The following is a 25,927-nucleotide window of genomic DNA, read 5'->3' on the forward strand; positions in this document are numbered from 1 at the left end:
TAGACCAGAATCAAAAGACATAGGCTGGCAATCCTGCACTGCAGCAACATGTACCATAGCCAAGACCTGGAAGAAACCAAAATGTCCATCAAGAGAAAAATGCACCAAGAAGAAGTCGTCCATGTACACAATGGCATAGTAGCCATGAAAAGGCATGGAACAGTGCCATTGGCACCACCATAGAAGGATACAGAGATAATCACCCTACTTGAAGTAAGAAAGAAACCGAAAGACAGACATCCTATGACATCACTTATAGGCGTTACCTAAAAATGGATACCCATGAAATAATTTCCAAGAGAAGGACACGTATAGATTCAGAAAACCAAATTATGTTTAACCAAATGGAAAGGTGTAAGGAATGTATGAATTAGGACATGGGGGTTAACAGACATGTACTAATACATATGAAATGTATAATCACAAAATACCTATGGAATACGAAGAGAGGTCAACTCAACACTCTATAATAACATACAAGGGAAAGGATCCAAAGAGGAATAGACAGATACATTGATAGGATGAACCAGAAACTGTACACCTAGGAGAATCTACATTTTTATCAAATTTGCTCTGATAATTAATAAAATTTAAAAACAAACAACAATTTAGGAGATATAAGCTCTTGGGGTTTTGCGCTGGCACATTCCACGCTAATTTGCAGCTTACTAACGCCATTTCCAGGAAAGTTCTGTTGCCCAAAAACCCAGAGTAGGAAATGTAGAAATGCTACCGCCTTGTGGCTGTTTCCCACGAGAGCAGCTTTAAACCCACAGCTAATGGTCACTTAACATTCACAAGGACTCAGGGCTGTAAAGGACACCTGCCCTAAACAATTGTGTGGAGGTAGGGAATGGCCAAAAAATTCATACTGGCAAATTTTTCAAGGAGATAGTATGGAGGGGTAAGTTTTACTCACTCATTTTGATAAAAGAGGAAAATGGATAAAAGCTCAACATCAGGAATTATTAGACTCATGCACATCTAACCTCCAAAAAGATTTCAATTCACACATCTCAACTACCATTAGGTAAAAGTCTAAAAACAATAAATGTTGAAGTTGATTTAGAGAAATGTATACCCTCTAGCTCCTGGAGAGATGTAGAGTGGTAAGAGCCAATAATGAGAACAGAAAGGAGCTGCGTTTAAAAGTAAAAATTGAGCCACCATTCCATTCAGCAGGCCCACTGCTGAGCCTCTCACCTGAGAAGTCCAGAGTCGAGAAGGTACAGGCTTCAACAGCTGCACTGCAGGAATTTTCACAATATCCAAGACACGGGAGCAGCCAAAATGTCCATCACCAGATGAATGGACACAGAAAAAGTGGTCCATGTACACAATGGAATATTAGCCAAGGAAAACAATGAAACACTGCTCTTTGAGGCACCATAGATGTGCCCAGAGATAATCACAGAACTTGAGGTAAGTCGGAAAGCAAAAGACATATCCTATGATATCACTTATAGGCGTTATCTAACAACTGACACAAATGAACATATTTCCACAGAGAAATACACTCACAGACTTAGAAAACAAACTATGCTTATCTAAAAGGAAAGGTGGGGGGAATGGAAAAATGAAGATTAGGGTTACCATACGTGTACAAATACCTATTAAATACATATATCAAAAAGACCGACCATATAGCAAGGGAGGTCTATGGAACACTCTGCAATAACTTACAGGGGAAGTGGATATGTACATGAATATATATATAAATGTAATATACAAATGAACCAGAATGTGTACACCTAGGGCAAACAATATTTTAATCATTACCCCAATTAAAAAACCTAAAACAACGAACAAGAAATAATGTGACATAAACTTATGGGGGTTTCTCCTGGCACATTCCATTTTAATTTACAACCTAGGAACAGCACTTTCAGAAACGCTCTGCTGCCGTAGTAACCAAATTTGGGAATGGAGAAATGCTGCCGCCTTGTGGCCGTTTCCCAAAACAGCAGTTTTAAACCCAGTGCTAATGGTCACTAAATATTCACACTCATTGCAGGCCTGTAAATGACACCTGCCCTCAAAAACAATCCTGGGGTCGAAAATTGACCAAAAAATTCAAAAGAGGGCAACCTTCCAAGAAGACAATTTCAAGAGGTTAATTGTACTCTCCATTGTTTTCTGTTTCTCTTTAACAGAAATTTTAAAAGGCGTGGAAAAATGCTGAACATTAGGAATAATTAAAGACATGCAAATCCAATTTACAAAAAACCTATCAATTCACACAAGTCAGAATGGCTATCAGCAAAAATTCTGCAAACAATCAATGCTGAAGGGGCTGTGGAGAAATGCCTACCCTTGGTTCAATGTGGGACATGGTAAGAGCCAGTAAGGAAAACACAAAGGAGGTGCCTTGAAAAGGTAAATACTGAGCTACCATTCAATCAAGCATACCCACTGCTGGGCCTATCGCCTGAGAGGATGAGAATCAAAAAGACACAGGCTGGGCTTCACTGCTGGCGCACTGGTTGAGAGTCCGCCTGCCGATGCAGGGGACACGGGTTTGTGTCCCGGTTCGGGAAGATCCCAAATGCAGCGGAGCAGCTGGTCCCATGAGCTATGGCTTCCGGGCCTGCGCGTCCAGAACCTGTGCCCTGCAACGGGAGGGGCCACGGCAGTGAGAGGCCCACGTACTGGGATAAAGAAGAAAAAAAGACACAGGCTGACAATCCTGCACTCCAGCAATACTGACCATAGCCAACACTTGGAAGCTACGAAAATATCCATCAACAGAGGAATGCACAAAGAAAAAGTGGTCCATGTACACAATGGAATATGACTCCAAAACATATATATACATATATATAAATTCTATTTAGAAAACCAACATAAGTAAGGAGACATTGGCATTTGGGGGTTTGTCCGGGCACATTCTGCTCTAATATATGACCGAGGAACACCACTGCCAGGAAGGTCTGTTTCCCTAGTTACCAGATTGGGAAAAGCAGAAATGTTGCCGCCCTCTGGACATTACCTGCAACAGCAGCTTTAAAACCTGCGCTAAGGGTCACTTCATATGCACCAGTACTGGAGGGCTGTAAATGAAACCTGCCCTCAAAATGTCTTGAGGGAGGTAATGGCTAAAATATTTCTAAAGGTCACACATAATTCAAGAAAACAATTTGAAGATGTAAGCTGTATTCACAGTTTGAAGAAAGAAAGGACATGCCAGAAAGCTCAGTTTCAAGGGATTATGAGACACATGCAAATCCAACCACAAAGAGGTATCAGCTCATACTAGTCAGAATAAACAGTAGCAAAGAAACTACAAACAATAAATGCTGAAGGTGTTGTGGAGAAGTGCATACCCTCAACTTTAAGTGGGACGTAACCTGGTAAGAGCCACTAATGAGAACAGAATGGAGGTGCCTTTAAAGGTAAACATTTTGCTACCATATGATCCAGCAGGCCCACTCCTGGGCCTATAACCTAAGAAGACAGAATTGGAAAGACACAGGCAGGCAAATGTGCATTGCCGCAGTATTACAATAGCCAAGACATGGAAGCAACCAAAAAGTCCATCAACAGGTGAGTGGACAAAGAAGAACTGGTACATGTACAGATGGAATATTAGCCAAGGAAAGAAAGGACACAATGCCATTTGCAGCACCGTAGATGGGTCTAGAGGTAATCACGTGACTTGTGGTAAGTCAGAAAGAGAAAGACACATATTGTGTGATATCACTTATAGGTGTTACCTAAAAATTGATACCAGTGAAGATATATCCACAGAGAAGGGCATTCACAGATTCATTAAGGAAACTTATGGTTCACCAATGGAAAGGTGTGAGGATGGGATACATTAGGATATTGGGGTTAACAGACATATACAAACACAGGTGAAATATAGAATGACCAAAGAAAGACCTAAGGAATACCAAGAGAAGACTACTCAATATTCTGTCATAACGTACATGGGAAAAGTATCCCAGGAAGAATAGGCATATGTATATGTGTAAAAGAGCCACATCTTGCACACCTAGAACAAGCCAAACATTGTTATCAAACTTGCTGTGATAAAAAATAAAAATTAAATTAAAAAAACGAACAAGAAGTAGGGAGACATAAACTTAAGGGCCTTTTTCCTGGCACATTCCATTCTAAATTACAACGTAGAACACGACTTCCATTGAGGCTCTGATGCCCTAGTAACCAGATTTGGTAAACGAGAACTGCTGCCACCTTGTGGCCGTTTCACACAACAGCAGCTTTAATCTCAGCCCTAATGGTCACTTGATATTCAAAATAATTGCAGGACTGTAAATCACACCTGCCCTGAAAACAAACCCTGGGGTCGTACATCAACCAAAATATTCAGAAGACGTCCACATTTCAAAATGACTGTTTCAAGAGGCATATTTTATGCACATTTGTCTTCTGTTTCTTTTTCTTTCTTTCTATCTTTGTTAAAAGAAAGGGAACGGAAAAAGACTGAACATCAGGAATTAATAAAGCCATGCAAATCCAGTGCACAAAAACGTTCACCTCACAGGGGTCAGAAGGATCATCAGCAAAAAATGTCTACAAAGAATAAATGCTGAAGGGGTTTTAGAGAACCGTGTACCCTTTAGCTGCTGGTGGGATGTAACCTGGTAACAGCCAGTAGTGAGAACAGAATGGAGGTGCGCTTAAGGGTAAAAATGGAGCTACCATGTGATCTCGTAGGCCCACTGATGGGCCTATCACCTGAGTAGACCAGAATCAAAAGACATAGGCTGGCAATCCTGCACTGCAGCAACATGTACCATAGCCAAGACCTGGAAGAAACCAAAATGTCCATCAAGAGAAAAATGCACCAAGAAGAAGTCGTCCATGTACACAATGGCATAGTAGCCATGAAAAGGCATGGAACAGTGCCATTGGCACCACCATAGAAGGATACAGAGATAATCACCCTACTTGAAGTAAGAAAGAAACCGAAAGACAGACATCCTATGACATCACTTATAGGCGTTACCTAAAAATGGATACCCATGAAATAATTTCCAAGAGATGGACACGTATAGATTCAGAAAACCAAATTATGTTTAACCAAATGGAAAGGTGTAAGGAATGTATGAATTAGGACATGGGGGTTAACAGACATGTAGTAATACATATGAAATGTATAATCACAAAATACCTATGAATACGAAGAGAGGTCAACTCAACACTCTATAATAACATACAAGGGAAAGGATCCAAAGAGGAATAGACAGATACATTGATAGGATGAACCAGAAACTGTACACCTAGGAGAATCTACATTTTTATCAAATTTGCTCTGATAATTAATAAAATTTAAAAACAAACAACAATTTAGGAGATATAAGCTCTTGGGGTTTTGCGCTGGCACATTCCACTCTAATTTGCAGCTTACTAACACCATTTCCAGGAAAGTTCTGTTGCCCAAAAGCCCAGAGTAGGAAATGTAGAAATGCTACCGCCTTGTGGCTGTTTCCCACAAGAGCAGCTTTAAACCCACAGCTAATGGTCACTTAACATTCACAAGGACTCAGGGCTGTAAAGGACACCTGCCCTAAACAATTGTGTGGAGGTAGGGAATGGCCAAAAAATTCATACTGGCAAATTTTTCAAGGAGATAGTATGGAGGGGTAAGTTTTACTCACTCATTTTGATAAAAGAGGAAAATGGATAAAAGCTCAACATCAGGAATTATTAGACTCATGCACATCTAACCTCCAAAAAGATTTCAATTCACACATCTCAACTACCATTAGGTAAAAGTCTAAAAACAATAAATGTTGAAGTTGATTTAGAGAAATGTATACCCTCTAGCTCCTGGAGAGATGTAGAGTGGTAACAGCCAATAATGAGAACAGAAAGGAGCTGCGTTTAAAAGTAAAAATTGAGCCACCATTCCATTCAGCAGGCCCACCGCTGAGCCTCTCACCTGAGAAGTCCAGAGTCGAGAAGGTACAGGCTTCAACAGCTGCACTGCAGGAATTTTCACAATATCCAAGACACGGGAGCAGCCAAAATGTCCATCACCAGATGAATGGACACAGAAAAAGTGGTCCATGTACACAATGGAATATTAGCCAAGGAAAACAATGAAACACTGCTCTTTGAGGCACCATAGATGTGCCCAGAGATAATCACAGAACTTGAGGTAAGTCGGAAAGCAAAAGACATATCCTATGATATCACTTATAGGCGTTATCTAACAACTGACACAAATGAACATATTTCCACAGAGAAAGACACTCACAGACTTAGAAAACAAACTATGCTTATCTAAAAGGAAAGGTGGGGGGAATGGAAAAATGAAGATTAGGGTTACCATACGTGTACAAATACCTATTAAATACATATATCAAAAAGACCGACCATATAGCAAGGGAGGTCTATGGAACACTCTGCAATAACTTACAGGGGAAGTGGATATGTACATGAATATATATATAAATGTAATATACAAATGAACCAGAATGTGTACACCTAGGGCAAACAATATTTTAATCATTACCCCAATTAAAAAACCTAAAACAACGAACAAGAAATAATGTGACATAAACTTATGGGGGTTTCTCCTGGCACATTCCATTTTAATTTACAACCTAGGAACGGCACTTTCAGAAACGCTCTGCTGCCGTAGTAACCAAATTTGGGAATGGAGAAATGCTGCCGCCTTGTGGCCGTTTCCCAAAACAGCAGTTTTAAACCAGTGCTAATGGTCACTAAATATTCACACTCATTGCAGGCCTGTAAATGACAACTGCCCTCAAAAACAATCCTGGGGTCGAAAATTGACCAAAAAATTCAAAAGAGGGCAACCTTCCAAGAAGACAATTTCAAGAGGTTAATTGTACTCTCCGTTGTTTTCTGTTTCTCTTTAACAGAAATTTTAAAAGGCGTGGAAAAATGCTGAACATTAGGAATAATTAAAGACATGCAAATCCAATTTACAAAAAACCTATCAATTCACACAAGTCAGAATGGCTATCAGCAAAAATTCTGCAAACAATCAATGCTGAAGGGGCTGTGGAGAAATGCCTACCCTTGGTTCAATGTGGGACATGGTAAGAGCCAGTAAGGAAAACACAAAGGAGGTGCCTTGAAAAGGTAAATACTGAGCTACCATTCAATCAAGCATACCCACTGCTGGGCCTATCGCCTGAGAGGATGAGAATCAAAAAGACACAGGCTGGGCTTCACTGCTGGCGCACTGGTTGAGAGTCCGCCTGCCGATGCAGGGGACACGGGTTTGTGTCCCGGTTCGGGAAGATCCCAAATGCAGCGGAGCAGCTGGTCCCATGAGCTATGGCTTCCGGGCCTGCGCGTCCAGAACCTGTGCCCTGCAACGGGAGGGGCCACGGCAGTGAGAGGCCCACGTACTGGGATAAAGAAGAAAAAAAGACACAGGCTGACAATCCTGCACTCCAGCAATACTGACCATAGCCAACACTTGGAAGCTACGAAAATATCCATCAACAGAGGAATGCACAAAGAAAAAGTGGTCCATGTACACAATGGAATATGACTCCAAAACATATATATACATATATATAAATTCTATTTAGAAAACCAACATAAGTAAGGAGACATTGGCATTTGGGGGTTTGTCCGGGCACATTCTGCTCTAATATATGACCGAGGAACACCACTGCCAGGAAGGTCTGTTTCCCTAGTTACCAGATTGGGAAAAGCAGAAATGTTGCCGCCCTCTGGACATTACCTGCAACAGCAGCTTTAAAACATGCGCTAAGGGTCACTTCATATGCACCAGTACTGGAGGGCTGTAAATGAAACCTGCCCTCAAAATGTCTTGAGGGAGGTAATGGCTAAAATATTTCTAAAGGTCACACGTAATTCAAGAAAACAATTTGAAGACGTAAGCTGTATTCACAGTTTGAAGAAAGAAAGGACATGCCAGAAAGCTCAGTTTCAAGGGATTATGAGACACATGCAAATCCAACCACAAAGAGGTATCAGCTCATACTAGTCAGAATAAACAGTAGCAAAGAAACTACAAACAATAAATGCTGAAGGTGTTGTGGAGAAGTGCATACCCTCAACTTTAAGTGGGACGTAACCTGGTAAGAGCCACTAATGAGAACAGAATGGAGGTGCCTTTAAAGGTAAACATTTTGCTACCATATGATCCAGCAGGCCCACTCCTGGGCCTATAACCTAAGAAGACAGAATTGGAAAGACACAGGCAGGCAAATGTGCATTGCCGCAGTATTACAATAGCCAAGACATGGAAGCAACCAAAAAGTCCATCAACAGGTGAGTGGACAAAGAAGAACTGGTACATGTACAGATGGAATATTAGCCAAGGAAAGAAAGGACACAATGCCATTTGCAGCACCGTAGATGGGTCTAGAGGTAATCACGTGACTTGTAGTAAGTCAGAAAGAGAAAGACACATATTGTGTGATATCACTTATAGGTGTTACCTAAAAATTGATACCAGTGAAGATATATCCACAGAGAAGGGCATTCACAGATTCATTAAGGAAACTTATGGTTCACCAATGGAAAGGTGTGAGGATGGGATACATTAGGATATTGGGGTTAACAGACATATACAAACACAGGTGAAATATAGAATGACCAAAGAAAGACCTAAGGAATACCAAGAGAAGACTACTCAATATTCTGTCATAACGTACATGGGAAAAGTATCCCAGGAAGAATAGGCATATGTATATGTGTAAAAGAGCCACATCTTGCACACCTAGAACAAGCCAAACATTGTTATCAAACTTGCTGTGATAAAAAATAAAAATTAAATTAAAAAAACGAACAAGAAGTAGGGAGACATAAACTTAAGGGCCTTTTTCCTGGCACATTCCATTCTAAATTACAACGTAGAACACGACTTCCATTGAGGCTCTGATGCCCTAGTAACCAGATTTGGTAAACGAGAACTGCTGCCACCTTGTGGCCGTTTCACACAACAGCAGCTTTAATCTCAGCCCTAATGGTCACTTGATATTCAAAATAATTGCAGGACTGTAAATCACACCTGCCCTGAAAACAAATCCTGGGGTCGTACATCAACCAAAATATTCAAAAGACGTCCACATTTCAAAATGACTGTTTCAAGAGGCATATTTTATGCACATTTGTCTTCTGTTTCTTTTTCTTTCTTTCTATCTTTGTTAAAAGAAAGGGAACGGAAAAAGACTGAACATCAGGAATTAATAAAGCCATGCAAATCCAGTGTACAAAAACGTTCACCTCACAGGGGTCAGAAGGATCATCAGCAAAAAATGTCTACAAAGAATAAATGCTGAAGGGGTTTTAGAGAACCGTGTACCCTTTAGCTGCTGGTGGGATGTAACCTGGTAACAGCCAGTAGTGAGAACAGAATGGAGGTGCGCTTAAGGGTAAAAATGGAGCTACCATGTGATCTCGTAGGCCCACTGATGGGCCTATCACCTGAGTAGACCAGAATCAAAAGACATAGGCTGGCAATCCTGCACTGCAGCAACATGTACCATAGCCAAGACCTGGAAGAAACCAAAATGTCCATCAAGAGAAAAATGCACCAAGAAGAAGTCGTCCATGTACACAATGGCATAGTAGCCATGAAAAGGCATGGAACAGTGCCATTGGCACCACCATAGAAGGATACAGAGATAATCACCCTACTTGAAGTAAGAAAGAAACCGAAAGACAGACATCCTATGACATCACTTATAGGCGTTACCTAAAAATGGATACCCATGAAATAATTTCCAAGAGAAGGACACGTATAGATTCAGAAAACCAAATTATGTTTAACCAAATGGAAAGGTGTAAGGAATGTATGAATTAGGACATGGGGGTTAACAGACATGTACTAATACATATGAAATGTATAATCACAAAATACCTATGGAATACGAAGAGAGGTCAACTCAACACTCTATAATAACATACAAGGGAAAGGATCCAAAGAGGAATAGACAGATACATTGATAGGATGAACCAGAAACTGTACACCTAGGAGAATCTACATTTTTATCAAATTTGCTCTGATAATTAATAAAATTTAAAAACAAACAACAATTTAGGAGATATAAGCTCTTGGGGTTTTGCGCTGGCACATTCCACGCTAATTTGCAGCTTACTAACGCCATTTCCAGGAAAGTTCTGTTGCCCAAAAACCCAGAGTAGGAAATGTAGAAATGCTACCGCCTTGTGGCTGTTTCCCACAAGAGCAGCTTTAAACCCACAGCTAATGGTCACTTAACATTCACAAGGACTCAGGGCTGTAAAGGACACCTGCCCTAAACAATTGTGTGGAGGTAGGGAATGGCCAAAAAATTCATACTGGCAAATTTTTCAAGGAGATAGTATGGAGGGGTAAGTTTTACTCACTCATTTTGATAAAAGAGGAAAATGGATAAAAGCTCAACATCAGGAATTATTAGACTCATGCACATCTAACCTCCAAAAAGATTTCAATTCACACATCTCAACTACCATTAGGTAAAAGTCTAAAAACAATAAATGTTGAAGTTGATTTAGAGAAATGTATACCCTCTAGCTCCTGGAGAGATGTAGAGTGGTAAGAGCCAATAATGAGAACAGAAAGGAGCTGCGTTTAAAAGTAAAAATTGAGCCACCATTCCATTCAGCAGGCCCACCGCTGAGCCTCTCACCTGAGAAGTCCAGAGTCGAGAAGGTACAGGCTTCAACAGCTGCACTGCAGGAATTTTCACAATATCCAAGACACGGGAGCAGCCAAAATGTCCATCACCAGATGAATGGACACAGAAAAAGTGGTCCATGTACACAATGGAATATTAGCCAAGGAAAACAATGAAACACTGCTCTTTGAGGCACCATAGATGTGCCCAGAGATAATCACAGAACTTGAGGTAAGTCGGAAAGCAAAAGACATATCCTATGATATCACTTATAGGCGTTATCTAACAACTGACACAAATGAACATATTTCCACAGAGAAAGACACTCACAGACTTAGAAAACAAACTATGCTTATCTAAAAGGAAAGGTGGGGGGAATGGAAAAATGAAGATTAGGGTTACCATACGTGTACAAATACCTATTAAATACATATATCAAAAAGACCGACCATATAGCAAGGGAGGTCTATGGAACACTCTGCAATAACTTACAGGGGAAGTGGATATGTACATGAATATATATATAAATGTAATATACAAATGAACCAGAATGTGTACACCTAGGGCAAACAATATTTTAATCATTACCCCAATTAAAAAACCTAAAACAACGAACAAGAAATAATGTGACATAAACTTATGGGGGTTTCTCCTGGCACATTCCATTTTAATTTACAACCTAGGAACAGCACTTTCAGAAACGCTCTGCTGCCGTAGTAACCAAATTTGGGAATGGAGAAATGCTGCCGCCTTGTGGCCGTTTCCCAAAACAGCAGTTTTAAACCAGTGCTAATGGTCACTAAATATTCACACTCATTGCAGGCCTGTAAATGACACCTGCCCTCAAAAACAATCCTGGGGTCGAAAATTGACCAAAAAATTCAAAAGAGGGCAACCTTCCAAGAAGACAATTTCAAGAGGTTAATTGTACTCTCCGTTGTTTTCTGTTTCTCTTTAACAGAAATTTTAAAAGGCGTGGAAAAATGCTGAACATTAGGAATAATTAAAGACATGCAAATCCAATTTACAAAAAACCTATCAATTCACACAAGTCAGAATGGCTATCAGCAAAAATTCTGCAAACAATCAATGCTGAAGGGGCTGTGGAGAAATGCCTACCCTTGGTTCAATGTGGGACATGGTAAGAGCCAGTAAGGAAAACACAAAGGAGGTGCCTTGAAAAGGTAAATACTGAGCTACCATTCAATCAAGCATACCCACTGCTGGGCCTATCGCCTGAGAGGATGAGAATCAAAAAGACACAGGCTGGGCTTCACTGCTGGCGCACTGGTTGAGAGTCCGCCTGCCGATGCAGGGGACACGGGTTTGTGTCCCGGTTCGGGAAGATCCCAAATGCAGCGGAGCAGCTGGTCCCATGAGCTATGGCTTCCGGGCCTGCGCGTCCAGAACCTGTGCCCTGCAACGGGAGGGGCCACGGCAGTGAGAGGCCCACGTACTGGGATAAAGAAGAAAAAAAGACACAGGCTGACAATCCTGCACTCCAGCAATATTGACCATAGCCAACACTTGGAAGCTACGAAAATATCCATCAACAGAGGAATGCACAAAGAAAAAGTGGTCCATGTACACAATGGAATATGACTCCAAAACATATATATACATATATATAAATTCTATTTAGAAAACCAACATAAGTAAGGAGACATCGGCATTTGGGGGTTTGTCCGGGCACATTCTGCTCTAATATATGACTGAGGAACACCACTGCCAGGAAGGTCTGTTTCCCTAGTTACCAGATTGGGAAAAGCAGAAATGTTGCCGCCCACTGGGCATTACCTGCAACAGCAGCTTTAAAACCTGCGCTAAGGGTCACTTCATATGCACCAGTACTGGAGGGCTGTAAATGAAACCTGCCCTCAAAATGTCTTGAGGGAGGTAATGGCCAAAATATTTCTAAAGGTCACACATAATTCAAGAAAACAATTTGAAGACGTAAGCTGTATTCACAGTTTGAAGAAAGAAAGGACATGCCAGAAAGCTCAGTTTCAAGGGATTATGAGACACATGCAAATCCAACCACAAAGAGGTATCAGCTCATACTAGTCAGAATAAACAGTAGCAAAGAAACTACAAACAATAAATGCTGAAGGTGTTGTGGAGAAGTGCATACCCTCAACTTTAAGTGGGACGTAACCTGGTAAGAGCCACTAATGAGAACAGAATGGAGGTGCCTTTAAAGGTAAACATTTTGCTACCATATGATCCAGCAGGCCCACTCCTGGGCCTATAACCTAAGAAGACAGAATTGGAAAGACACAGGCAGGCAAATGTGCATTGCCGCAGTATTACAATAGCCAAGGCATGGAAGCAACCAAAAAGTCCATCAACAGGTGAGTGGACAAAGAAGAACTGGTACATGTACAGATGGAATATTAGCCAAGGAAAGAAAGGACACAATGCCATTTGCAGCACCGTAGATGGGTCTAGAGGTAATCACGTGACTTGTAGTAAGTCAGAAAGAGAAAGACACATATCGTATGATATCACTTATAGGTGTTACCTAAAAATTGATACCAGTGAAGATATATCCACAGAGAAGGGCATTCACAGATTCATTAAGGAAACTTATGGTTCACCAATGGAAAGGTGTGAGGATGGGATACATTAGGATATTGGGGTTAACAGACATATACAAACACAGGTGAAATATAGAATGACCAAAGAAAGACCTAAGGAATACCAAGAGAAGACTACTCAATATTCTGTCATAACGTACATGGGAAAAGTATCCCAGGAAGAATAGGCATATGTATATGTGTAAAAGAGCCACATCTTGCACACCTAGAACAAGCCAAACATTGTTATCAAACTTGCTGTGATAAAAAATAAAAATTAAATTAAAAAAACGAACAAGAAGTAGGGAGACATAAACTTAAGGGCCTTTTTCCTGGCACATTCCATTCTAAATTACAACGTAGAACACGACTTCCATGGAGGCTCTGATGCCCTAGTAACCAGATTTGGTAAACGAGAACTGCTGCCACCTTGTGGCCGTTTCACACAACAGCAGCTTTAATCTCAGCCCTAATGGTCACTTGATATTCAAAATAATTGCAGGACTGTAAATCACACCTGCCCTGAAAACAAATCCTGGGGTCGTACATCAACCAAAATATTCAGAAGACGTCCACATTTCAAAATGACTGTTTCAAGAGGCATATTTTATGCACATTTGTCTTCTGTTTCTTTTTCTTTCTTTCTATCTTTGTTAAAAGAAAGGGAACGGAAAAAGACTGAACATCAGGAATTAATAAAGCCATGCAAATCCAGTGTACAAAAACGTTCACCTCACAGGGGTCAGAAGGATCATCAGCAAAAAATGTCTACAAAGAATAAATGCTGAAGGGGTTTTAGAGAACCGTGTACCCTTTAGCTGCTGGTGGGATGTAACCTGGTAACAGCCAGTAGTGAGAACAGAATGGAGGTGCGCTTAAGGGTAAAAATGGAGCTACCATGTGATCTCGTAGGCCCACTGATGGGCCTATCACCTGAGTAGACCAGAATCAAAAGACATAGGCTGGCAATCCTGCACTGCAGCAACATGTACCATAGCCAAGACCTGGAAGAAACCAAAATGTCCATCAAGAGAAAAATGCACCAAGAAGAAGTCGTCCATGTACACAATGGCATAGTAGCCATGAAAAGGCATGGAACAGTGCCATTGGCACCACCATAGAAGGATACAGAGATAATCACCCTACTTGAAGTAAGAAAGAAACCGAAAGACAGACATCCTATGACATCACTTATAGGCGTTACCTAAAAATGGATACCCATGAAATAATTTCCAAGAGAAGGACACGTATAGATTCAGAAAACCAAATTATGTTTAACCAAATGGGAAGGTGTAAGGAATGTATGAATTAGGACATGGGGGTTAACAGACATGTACTAATACATATGAAATGTATAATCACAAAATACCTATGGAATACGAAGAGAGGTCAACTCAACACTCTATAATAACATACAAGGGAAAGGATCCAAAGAGGAATAGACAGATACATTGATAGGATGAACCAGAAACTGTACACCTAGGAGAATCTACATTTTTATCAAATTTGCGCTGATAATTAATAAAAATTAAATTTTAAAAACATACAACAATTTAGGAGATATAAGCTCTTGGGGTTTTGCGCTGGCACATTCCACTCTAATTTGCAGCTTACTAACACCATTTCCAGGAAAGTTCTGTTGCCCAAAAACCCAGAGTAGGAAATGTAGAAATGCTACCGCCTTGTGGCTGTTTCCCACAAGAGCAGCTTTAAACCCACAGCTAATGGTCACTTAACATTCACAAGGACTCAGGGCTGTAAAGGACACCTGCCCTAAACAATTGTGTGGAGGTAGGGAATGGCCAAAAAATTCATACTGGCAAATTTTTCAAGGAGATAGTATGGAGGGGTAAGTTTTACTCACTCATTTTGATAAAAGAGGAAAATGGATAAAAGCTCAACATCAGGAATTATTAGACTCATGCACATCTAACCTCCAAAAAGATTTCAATTCACACATCTCAACTACCATTAGGTAAAAGTCTAAAAACAATAAATGTTGAAGTTGATTTAGAGAAATGTATACCCTCTAGCTCCTGGAGAGATGTAGAGTGGTAACAGCCAATAATGAGAACAGAAAGGAGCTGCGTTTAAAAGTAAAAATTGAGCCACCATTCCATTCAGCAGGCCCACCGCTGAGCCTCTCACCTGAGAAGTCCAGAGTCGAGAAGGTACAGGCTTCAACAGCTGCACTGCAGGAATTTTCACAATATCCAAGACACGGGAGCAGCCAAAATGTCCATCACCAGATGAATGGACACAGAAAAAGTGGTCCATGTACACAATGGAATATTAGCCAAGGAAAACAATGAAACACTGCTCTTTGAGGCACCATAGATGTGCCCAGAGATAATCACAGAACTTGAGGTAAGTCGGAAAGCAAAAGACATATCCTATGATATCACTTATAGGCGTTATCTAACAACTGACACAAATGAACATATTTCCACAGAGAAAGACACTCACAGACTTAGAAAACAAACTATGCTTATCTAAAAGGAAAGGTGGGGGGAATGGAAAAATGAAGATTAGGGTTACCATACGTGTACAAATACCTATTAAATACATATATCAAAAAGACCGACCATATAGCAAGGGAGGTCTATGGAACACTCTGCAATAACTTACAGGGGAAGTGGATATGTACATGAATATATATATAAATGTAATATACAAATGAACCAGAATGTGTACACCTAGGGCAAACAATATTTTAATCATTACCCCAATTAAAAAACCTAAAACAACGAACAAGAAATAATGTGACATAAACTTATGGGGGTTTCTCCTGGCACATTCCATTTTAATTTACAACCTAGGAACGGCACTTTCAGAAACGCTCTGCTGCCGTAGTAACCAAATTTGGGAATGGAGAAATGCTGCCGCCTTGTGGCCGTTTCCCAAAACAGCAGTTTTAAACCAGTGCTAATGGTCACTAAATATTCACACTCATTGCAGGCCTGTAAATGACACCTGCCCTCAAAAACAATCCTGGGGTCGAAAATTGACCAAAAAATTCAAAAGAGGGCAACCTTCCAAGAAGACAATTTCAAGAGGTTAATTGTACTCTCCGTTGTTTTCTGTTTCTCTTTAACAGAAATTTTAAAAGGTGTGGAAAAATGCTGAACATTAGGAATAATTAAAGACATGCAAATCCAATTTACAAAAAACCTATCAATTCACACAAGTCAGAATGGCTATCAGCAAAAATTCTGCAAACAATCAATGCTGAAGGGGCTGTGGAGAAATGCCTACCCTTGGTTCAATGTGGGACATGGTAAGAGCCAGTAAGGAAAACACAAAGGAGGTGCCTTGAAAAGGTAAATACTGAGCTACCATTCAATCAAGCATACCCACTGCTGGGCCTATCGCCTGAGAGGATGAGAATCAAAAAGACACAGGCTGGGCTTCACTGCTGGCGCACTGGTTGAGAGTCCGCCTGCCGATGCAGGGGACACGGGTTTGTGCCCCGGTTCGGGAAGATCCCACATGCAGCGGAGCAGCTGGTCCCATGAGCTATGGCTTCCGGGCCTGCGCGTCCAGAACCTGTGCCCTGCAACGGGAGGGGCCACGGCAGTGAGAGGCCCACGTACTGGGATAAAGAAGAAAAAAAGACACAGGCTGACAATCCTGCACTCCAGCAATATTGACCATAGCCAACACTTGGAAGCTACGAAAATATCCATCAACAGAGGAATGCACAAAGAAAAAGTGGTCCATGTACACAATGGAATATGACTCCAAAACATATATATACATATATATAAATTCTATTTAGAAAACCAACATAAGTAAGGAGACATCGGCATTTGGGGGTTTGTCCGGGCACATTCCTCTCTAATATATGACCGAGGAACACCACTGCCAGGAAGGTCTGTTTCCCTAGTTACCAGATTGGGAAAAGCAGAAATGTTGCCGCCCGCTGGGCATTACCTGCAACAGCAGCTTTAAAACCTGCGCTAAGGGTCACTTCATATGCACCAGTACTGGAGGGCTGTAAATGAAACCTGCCCTCAAAATGTCTTGAGGGAGGTAATGGCCAAAATATTTCTAAAGGTCACACATAATTCAAGAAAACAATTTGAAGATGTAAGCTGTATTCACAGTTTGAAGAAAGAAAGGACATGCCAGAAAGCTCAGTTTCAAGGGATTATGAGACACATGCAAATCCAACCACAAAGAGGTATCAGCTCATACTAGTCAGAATAAACAGTAGCAAAGAAACTACAAACAATAAATGCTGAAGGTGTTGTGGAGAAGTGCATACCCTCAACTTTAAGTGGGACGTAACCTGGTAAGAGCCACTAATGAGAACAGAATGGAGGTGCCTTTAAAGGTAAACATTTTGCTACCATATGATCCAGCAGGCCCACTCCTGGGCCTATAACCTAAGAAGACAGAATTGGAAAGACACAGGCAGGCAAATGTGCATTGCCGCAGTATTACAATAGCCAAGGCATGGAAGCAACCAAAAAGTCCATCAACAGGTGAGTGGACAAAGAAGAACTGGTACATGTACAGATGGAATATTAGCCAAGGAAAGAAAGGACACAATGCCATTTGCAGCACCGTAGATGGGTCTAGAGGTAATCACGTGACTTGTAGTAAGTCAGAAAGAGAAAGACACATATCGTATGATATCACTTATAGGTGTTACCTAAAAATTGATACCAGTGAAGATATATCCACAGAGAAGGGCATTCACAGATTCATTAAGGAAACTTATGGTTCACCAATGGAAAGGTGTGAGGATGGGATACATTAGGATATTGGGGTTAACAGACATATACAAACACAGGTGAAATATAGAATGACCAAAGAAAGACCTAAGGAATACCAAGAGAAGACTACTCAATATTCTGTCATAACGTACATGGGAAAAGTATCCCAGGAAGAATAGGCATATGTATATGTGTAAAAGAGCCACATCTTGCACACCTAGAACAAGCCAAACATTGTTATCAAACTTGCTGTGATAAAAAATAAAAATTAAATTAAAAAAACGAACAAGAAGTAGGGAGACATAAACTTAAGGGCCTTTTTCCTGGCACATTCCATTCTAAATTACAACGTAGAACACGACTTCCATTGAGGCTCTGATGCCCTAGTAACCAGATTTGGTAAACGAGAACTGCTGCCACCTTGTGGCCGTTTCACACAACAGCAGCTTTAATCTCAGCCCTAATGGTCACTTGATATTCAAAATAATTGCAGGACTGTAAATCACACCTGCCCTGAAAACAAATCCTGGGGTCGTACATCAACCAAAATATTCAGAAGACGTCCACATTTCAAAATGACTGTTTCAAGAGGCATATTTTATGCACATTTGTCTTCTGTTTCTTTTTCTTTCTTTCTATCTTTGTTAAAAGAAAGGGAACGGAAAAAGACTGAACATCAGGAATTAATAAAGCCATGCAAATCCAGTGCACAAAAACGTTCACCTCACAGGGGTCAGAAGGATCATCAGCAAAAAATGTCTACAAAGAATAAATGCTGAAGGGGTTTTAGAGAACCGTGTACCCTTTAGCTGCTGGTGGGATGTAACCTGGTAACAGCCAGTAGTGAGAACAGAATGGAGGTGCGCTTAAGGGTAAAAATGGAGCTACCATGTGATCTCGTAGGCCCACTGATGGGCCTATCACCTGAGTAGACCAGAATCAAAAGACATAGGCTGGCAATCCTGCACTGCAGCAACATGTACCATAGCCAAGACCTGGAAGAAACCAAAATGTCCATCAAGAGAAAAATGCACCAAGAAGAAGTCGTCCATGTACACAATGGCATAGTAGCCATGAAAAGGCATGGAACAGTGCCATTGGCACCACCATAGAAGGATACAGAGATAATCACCCTACTTGAAGTAAGAAAGAAACCGAAAGACAGACATCCTATGACATCACTTATAGGCGTTACCTAAAAATGGATACCCATGAAATAATTTCCAAGAGAAGGACACGTATAGATTCAGAAAACCAAATTATGTTTAACCAAATGGGAAGGTGTAAGGAATGTATGAATTAGGACATGGGGGTTAACAGACATGTACTAATACATATGAAATGTATAATCACAAAATACCTATGGAATACGAAGAGAGGTCAACTCAACACTCTATAATAACATACAAGGGAAAGGATCCAAAGAGGAATAGACAGATACATTGATAGGATGAACCAGAAACTGTACACCTAGGAGAATCTACATTTTTATCAAATTTGCGCTGATAATTAATAAAAATTAAATTTTAAAAACATACAACAATTTAGGAGATATAAGCTCTTGGGGTTTTGCGCTGGCACATTCCACTCTAATTTGCAGCTTACTAACACCATTTCCAGGAAAGTTCTGTTGCCCAAAAACCCAGAGTAGGAAATGTAGAAATGCTACCGCCTTGTGGCTGTTTCCCACAAGAGCAGCTTTAAACCCACAGCTAATGGTCACTTAACATTCACAAGGACTCAGGGCTGTAAAGGACACCTGCCCTAAACAATTGTGTGGAGGTAGGGAATGGCCAAAAAATTCATACTGGCAAATTTTTCAAGGAGATAGTATGGAGGGGTAAGTTTTACTCACTCATTTTGATAAAAGAGGAAAATGGATAAAAGCTCAACATCAGGAATTATTAGACTCATGCACATCTAACCTCCAAAAAGATTTCAATTCACACATCTCAACTACCATTAGGTAAAAGTCTAAAAACAATAAATGTTGAAGTTGATTTAGAGAAATGTATACCCTCTAGCTCCTGGAGAGATGTAGAGTGGTAACAGCCAATAATGAGAACAGAAAGGAGCTGCGTTTAAAAGTAAAAATTGAGCCACCATTCCATTCAGCAGGCCCACCGCTGAGCCTCTCACCTGAGAAGTCCAGAGTCGAGAAGGTACAGGCTTCAACAGCTGCACTGCAGGAATTTTCACAATATCCAAGACACGGGAGCAGCCAAAATGTCCATCACCAGATGAATGGACACAGAAAAAGTGGTCCATGTACACAGTGGAATATTAGCCAAGGAAAACAATGAAACACTGCTCTTTGAGGCACCATAGATGTGCCCAGAGATAATCACAGAACTTGAGGTAAGTCGGAAAGCAAAAGACATATCCTATGATATCACTTATAGGCGTTATCTAACAACTGACACAAATGAACATATTTCCACAGAGAAAGACACTCACAGACTTAGAAAACAAACTATGCTTATCTAAAAGGAAAGGTGGGGGGAATGGAAAAATGAAGATTAGGGTTACCATACGTGTACAAATACCTATTAAATACATATATCAAAAAGACCGACCATATAGCAAGGGAGGTCTATGGAACACTCTGCAATAACTTACAGGGGAAGTGGATATGTACATGAATATATATATAAATGTAATATACAAATGAACCAGAATGTGTACACCTAGGGCAAACAATATTTTAATCATTACCCCAATTAAAAAACCTAAAACAACGAACAAGAAATAATGTGACATAAACTTATGGGGGTTTCTCCTGGCACATTCCATTTTAATTTACAACCTAGGAACGGCACTTTCAGAAACGCTCTGCTGCCGTAGTAACCAAATTTGGGAATGGAGAAATGCTGCCGCCTTGTGGCCGTTTCCCAAAACAGCAGTTTTAAACCCAGTGCTAATGGTCACTAAATATTCACACTCATTGCAGGCCTGTAAATGACACCTGCCCTCAAAAACAATCCTGGGGTCGAAAATTGACCAAAAAATTCAAAAGAGGGCAACCTTCCAAGAAGACAATTTCAAGAGGTTAATTGTACTCTCCGTTGTTTTCTGTTTCTCTTTAACAGAAATTTTAAAAGGTGTGGAAAAATGCTGAACATTAGGAATAATTAAAGACATGCAAATCCAATTTACAAAAAACCTATCAATTCACACAAGTCAGAATGGCTATCAGCAAAAATTCTGCAAACAATCAATGCTGAAGGGGCTGTGGAGAAATGCCTGCCCTTGGTTCAATGTGGGACATGGTAAGAGCCAGTAAGGAAAACACAAAGGAGGTGCCTTGAAAAGGTAAATACTGAGCTACCATTCAATCAAGCATACCCACTGCTGGGCCTATCGCCTGAGAGGATGAGAATCAAAAAGACACAGGCTGGGCTTCACTGCTGGCGCACTGGTTGAGAGTCCGCCTGCTGATGCAGGGGACACGGGTTTGTGCCCCGGTTCGGGAAGATCCCACATGCAGCGGAGCAGCTGGTCCCATGAGCTATGGCTTCCGGGCCTGCGCGTCCAGAACCTGTGCCCTGCAACGGGAGGGGCCACGGCAGTGAGAGGCCCACGTACTGGGATAAAGAAGAAAAAAAGACACAGGCTGACAATCCTGCACTCCAGCAATATTGACCATAGCCAACACTTGGAAGCTACGAAAATATCCATCAACAGAGGAATGCACAAAGAAAAAGTGGTCCATGTACACAATGGAATATGACTCCAAAACATATATATACATATATATAAATTCTATTTAGAAAACCAACATAAGTAAGGAGACATCGGCATTTGGGGGTTTGTCCGGGCACATTCCTCTCTAATATATGACCGAGGAACACCACTGCCAGGAAGGTCTGTTTCCCTAGTTACCAGATTGGGAAAAGCAGAAATGTTGCCGCCCGCTGGGCATTACCTGCAACAGCAGCTTTAAAACCTGCGCTAAGGGTCACTTCATATGCACCAGTACTGGAGGGCTGTAAATGAAACCTGCCCTCAAAATGTCTTGAGGGAGGTAATGGCCAAAATATTTCTAAAGGTCACACATAATTCAAGAAAACAATTTGAAGATGTAAGCTGTATTCACAGTTTGAAGAAAGAAAGGACATGCCAGAAAGCTCAGTTTCAAGGGATTATGAGACACATGCAAATCCAACCACAAAGAGGTATCAGCTCATACTAGTCAGAATAAACAGTAGCAAAGAAACTACAAACAATAAATGCTGAAGGTGTTGTGGAGAAGTGCATACCCTCAACTTTAAGTGGGACGTAACCTGGTAAGAGCCACTAATGAGAACAGAATGGAGGTGCCTTTAAAGGTAAACATTTTGCTACCATATGATCCAGCAGGCCCACTCCTGGGCCTATAACCTAAGAAGACAGAATTGGAAAGACACAGGCAGGCAAATGTGCATTGCCGCAGTATTACAATAGCCAAGGCATGGAAGCAACCAAAAAGTCCATCAACAGGTGAGTGGACAAAGAAGAACTGGTACATGTACAGATGGAATATTAGCCAAGGAAAGAAAGGACACAATGCCATTTGCAGCACCGTAGATGGGTCTAGAGGTAATCACGTGACTTGTAGTAAGTCAGAAAGAGAAAGACACATATCGTATGATATCACTTATAGGTGTTACCTAAAAATTGATACCAGTGAAGATATATCCACAAAGAAGGGCATTCACAGATTCATTAAGGAAACTTATGGTTCACCAATGGAAAGGTGTGAGGATGGGATACATTAGGATATTGGGGTTAACAGACATATACAAACACAGGTGAAATATAGAATGACCAAAGAAAGACCTAAGGAATACCAAGAGAAGACTACTCAATATTCTGTCATAACGTACATGGGAAAAGTATCCCAGGAAGAATAGGCATATGTATATGTGTAAAAGAGCCACATCTTGCACACCTAGAACAAGCCAAACATTGTTATCAAACTTGCTGTGATAAAAAATAAAAATTAAATTAAAAAAACGAACAAGAAGTAGGGAGACATAAACTTAAGGGCCTTTTTCCTGGCACATTCCATTCTAAATTACAACGTAGAACACGACTTCCATTGAGGCTCTGATGCCCTAGTAACCAGATTTGGTAAACGAGAACTGCTGCCACCTTGTGGCCGTTTCACACAACAGCAGCTTTAATCTCAGCCCTAATGGTCACTTGATATTCAAAATAATTGCAGGACTGTAAATCACACCTGCCCTGAAAACAAATCCTGGGGTCGTACATCAACCAAAATATTCAGAAGACGTCCACATTTCAAAATGACTGTTTCAAGAGGCATATTTTATGCACATTTGTCTTCTGTTTCTTTTTCTTTCTTTCTATCTTTGTTAAAAGAAAGGGAACGGAAAAAGACTGAACATCAGGAATTAATAAAGCCATGCAAATCCAGTGTACAAAAACGTTCACCTCACAGGGGTCAGAAGGATCATCAGCAAAAAATGTCTACAAAGAATAAATGCTGAAGGGGTTTTAGAGAACCGTGTACCCTTTAGCTGCTGGTGGGATGTAACCTGGTAACAGCCAGTAGTGAGAACAGAATGGAGGTGCGCTTAAGGGTAAAAATGGAGCTACCATGTGATCTCGTAGGCCCACTGATGGGCCTATCACCTGAGTAGACCAGAATCAAAAGACATAGGCTGGCAATCCTGCACTGCAGCAACATGTACCATAGCCAAGACCTGGAAGAAACCAAAATGTCCATCAAGAGAAAAATGCACCAAGAAGAAGTCGTCCATGTACACAATGGCATAGTAGCCATGAAAAGGCATGGAACAGTGCCATTGGCACCACCATAGAAGGATACAGAGATAATCACCCTACTTGAAGTAAGAAAGAAACCGAAAGACAGACATCCTATGACATCACTTATAGGCGTTACCTAAAAATGGATACCCATGAAATAATTTCCAAGAGAAGGACACGTATAGATTCAGAAAACCAAATTATGTTTAACCAAATGGGAAGGTGTAAGGAATGTATGAATTAGGACATGGGGGTTAACAGACATGTACTAATACATATGAAATGTATAATCACAAAATACCTATGGAATACGAAGAGAGGTCAACTCAACACTCTATAATAACATACAAGGGAAAGGATCCAAAGAGGAATAGACAGATACATTGATAGGATGAACCAGAAACTGTACACCTAGGAGAATCTACATTTTTATCAAATTTGCGCTGATAATTAATAAAAATTAAATTTTAAAAACATACAACAATTTAGGAGATATAAGCTCTTGGGGTTTTGCGCTGGCACATTCCACTCTAATTTGCAGCTTACTAACACCATTTCCAGGAAAGTTCTGTTGCCCAAAAACCCAGAGTAGGAAATGTAGAAATGCTACCGCCTTGTGGCTGTTTCCCACAAGAGCAGCTTTAAACCCACAGCTAATGGTCACTTAACATTCACAAGGACTCAGGGCTGTAAAGGACACCTGCCCTAAACAATTGTGTGGAGGTAGGGAATGGCCAAAAAATTCATACTGGCAAATTTTTCAAGGAGATAGTATGGAGGGGTAAGTTTTACTCACTCATTTTGATAAAAGAGGAAAATGGATAAAAGCTCAACATCAGGAATTATTAGACTCATGCACATCTAACCTCCAAAAAGATTTCAATTCACACATCTCAACTACCATTAGGTAAAAGTCTAAAAACAATAAATGTTGAAGTTGATTTAGAGAAATGTATACCCTCTAGCTCCTGGAGAGATGTAGAGTGGTAAGAGCCAATAATGAGAACAGAAAGGAGCTGCGTTTAAAAGTAAAAATTGAGCCACCATTCCATTCAGCAGGCCCACCGCTGAGCCTCTCACCTGAGAAGTCCAGAGTCGAGAAGGTACAGGCTTCAACAGCTGCACTGCAGGAATTTTCACAATATCCAAGACACGGGAGCAGCCAAAATGTCCATCACCAGATGAATGGACACAGAAAAAGTGGTCCATGTACACAATGGAATATTAGCCAAGGAAAACAATGAAACACTGCTCTTTGAGGCACCATAGATGTGCCCAGAGATAATCACAGAACTTGAGGTAAGTCGGAAAGCAAAAGACATATCCTATGATATCACTTATAGGCGTTATCTAACAACTGACACAAATGAACATATTTCCACAGAGAAAGACACTCACAGACTTAGAAAACAAACTATGCTTATCTAAAAGGAAAGGTGGGGGGAATGGAAAAATGAAGATTAGGGTTACCATACGTGTACAAATACCTATTAAATACATATATCAAAAAGACCGACCATATAGCAAGGGAGGTCTATGGAACACTCTGCAATAACTTACAGGGGAAGTGGATATGTACATGAATATATATATAAATGTAATATACAAATGAACCAGAATGTGTACACCTAGGGCAAACAATATTTTAATCATTACCCCAATTAAAAAACCTAAAACAACGAACAAGAAATAATGTGACATAAACTTATGGGGGTTTCTCCTGGCACATTCCATTTTAATTTACAACCTAGGAACGGCACTTTCAGAAACGCTCTGCTGCCGTAGTAACCAAATTTGGGAATGGAGAAATGCTGCCGCCTTGTGGCCGTTTCCCAAAACAGCAGTTTTAAACCCAGTGCTAATGGTCACTAAATATTCACACTCATTGCAGGCCTGTAAATGACACCTGCCCTCAAAAACAATCCTGGGGTCGAAAATTGACCAAAAAATTCAAAAGAGGGCAACCTTCCAAGAAGACAATTTCAAGAGGTTAATTGTACTCTCCGTTGTTTTCTGTTTCTCTTTAACAGAAATTTTAAAAGGTGTGGAAAAATGCTGAACATTAGGAATAATTAAAGACATGCAAATCCAATTTACAAAAAACCTATCAATTCACACAAGTCAGAATGGCTATCAGCAAAAATTCTGCAAACAATCAATGCTGAAGGGGCTGTGGAGAAATGCCTACCCTTGGTTCAATGTGGGACATGGTAAGAGCCAGTAAGGAAAACACAAAGGAGGTGCCTTGAAAAGGTAA

The sequence above is a fragment of the Hyperoodon ampullatus genome (genome assembly GCF_949752795.1).
Source record: "Hyperoodon ampullatus genome assembly, chromosome: 11".
Taxonomy (NCBI): Eukaryota; Metazoa; Chordata; class Mammalia; order Artiodactyla; family Ziphiidae; genus Hyperoodon; species Hyperoodon ampullatus.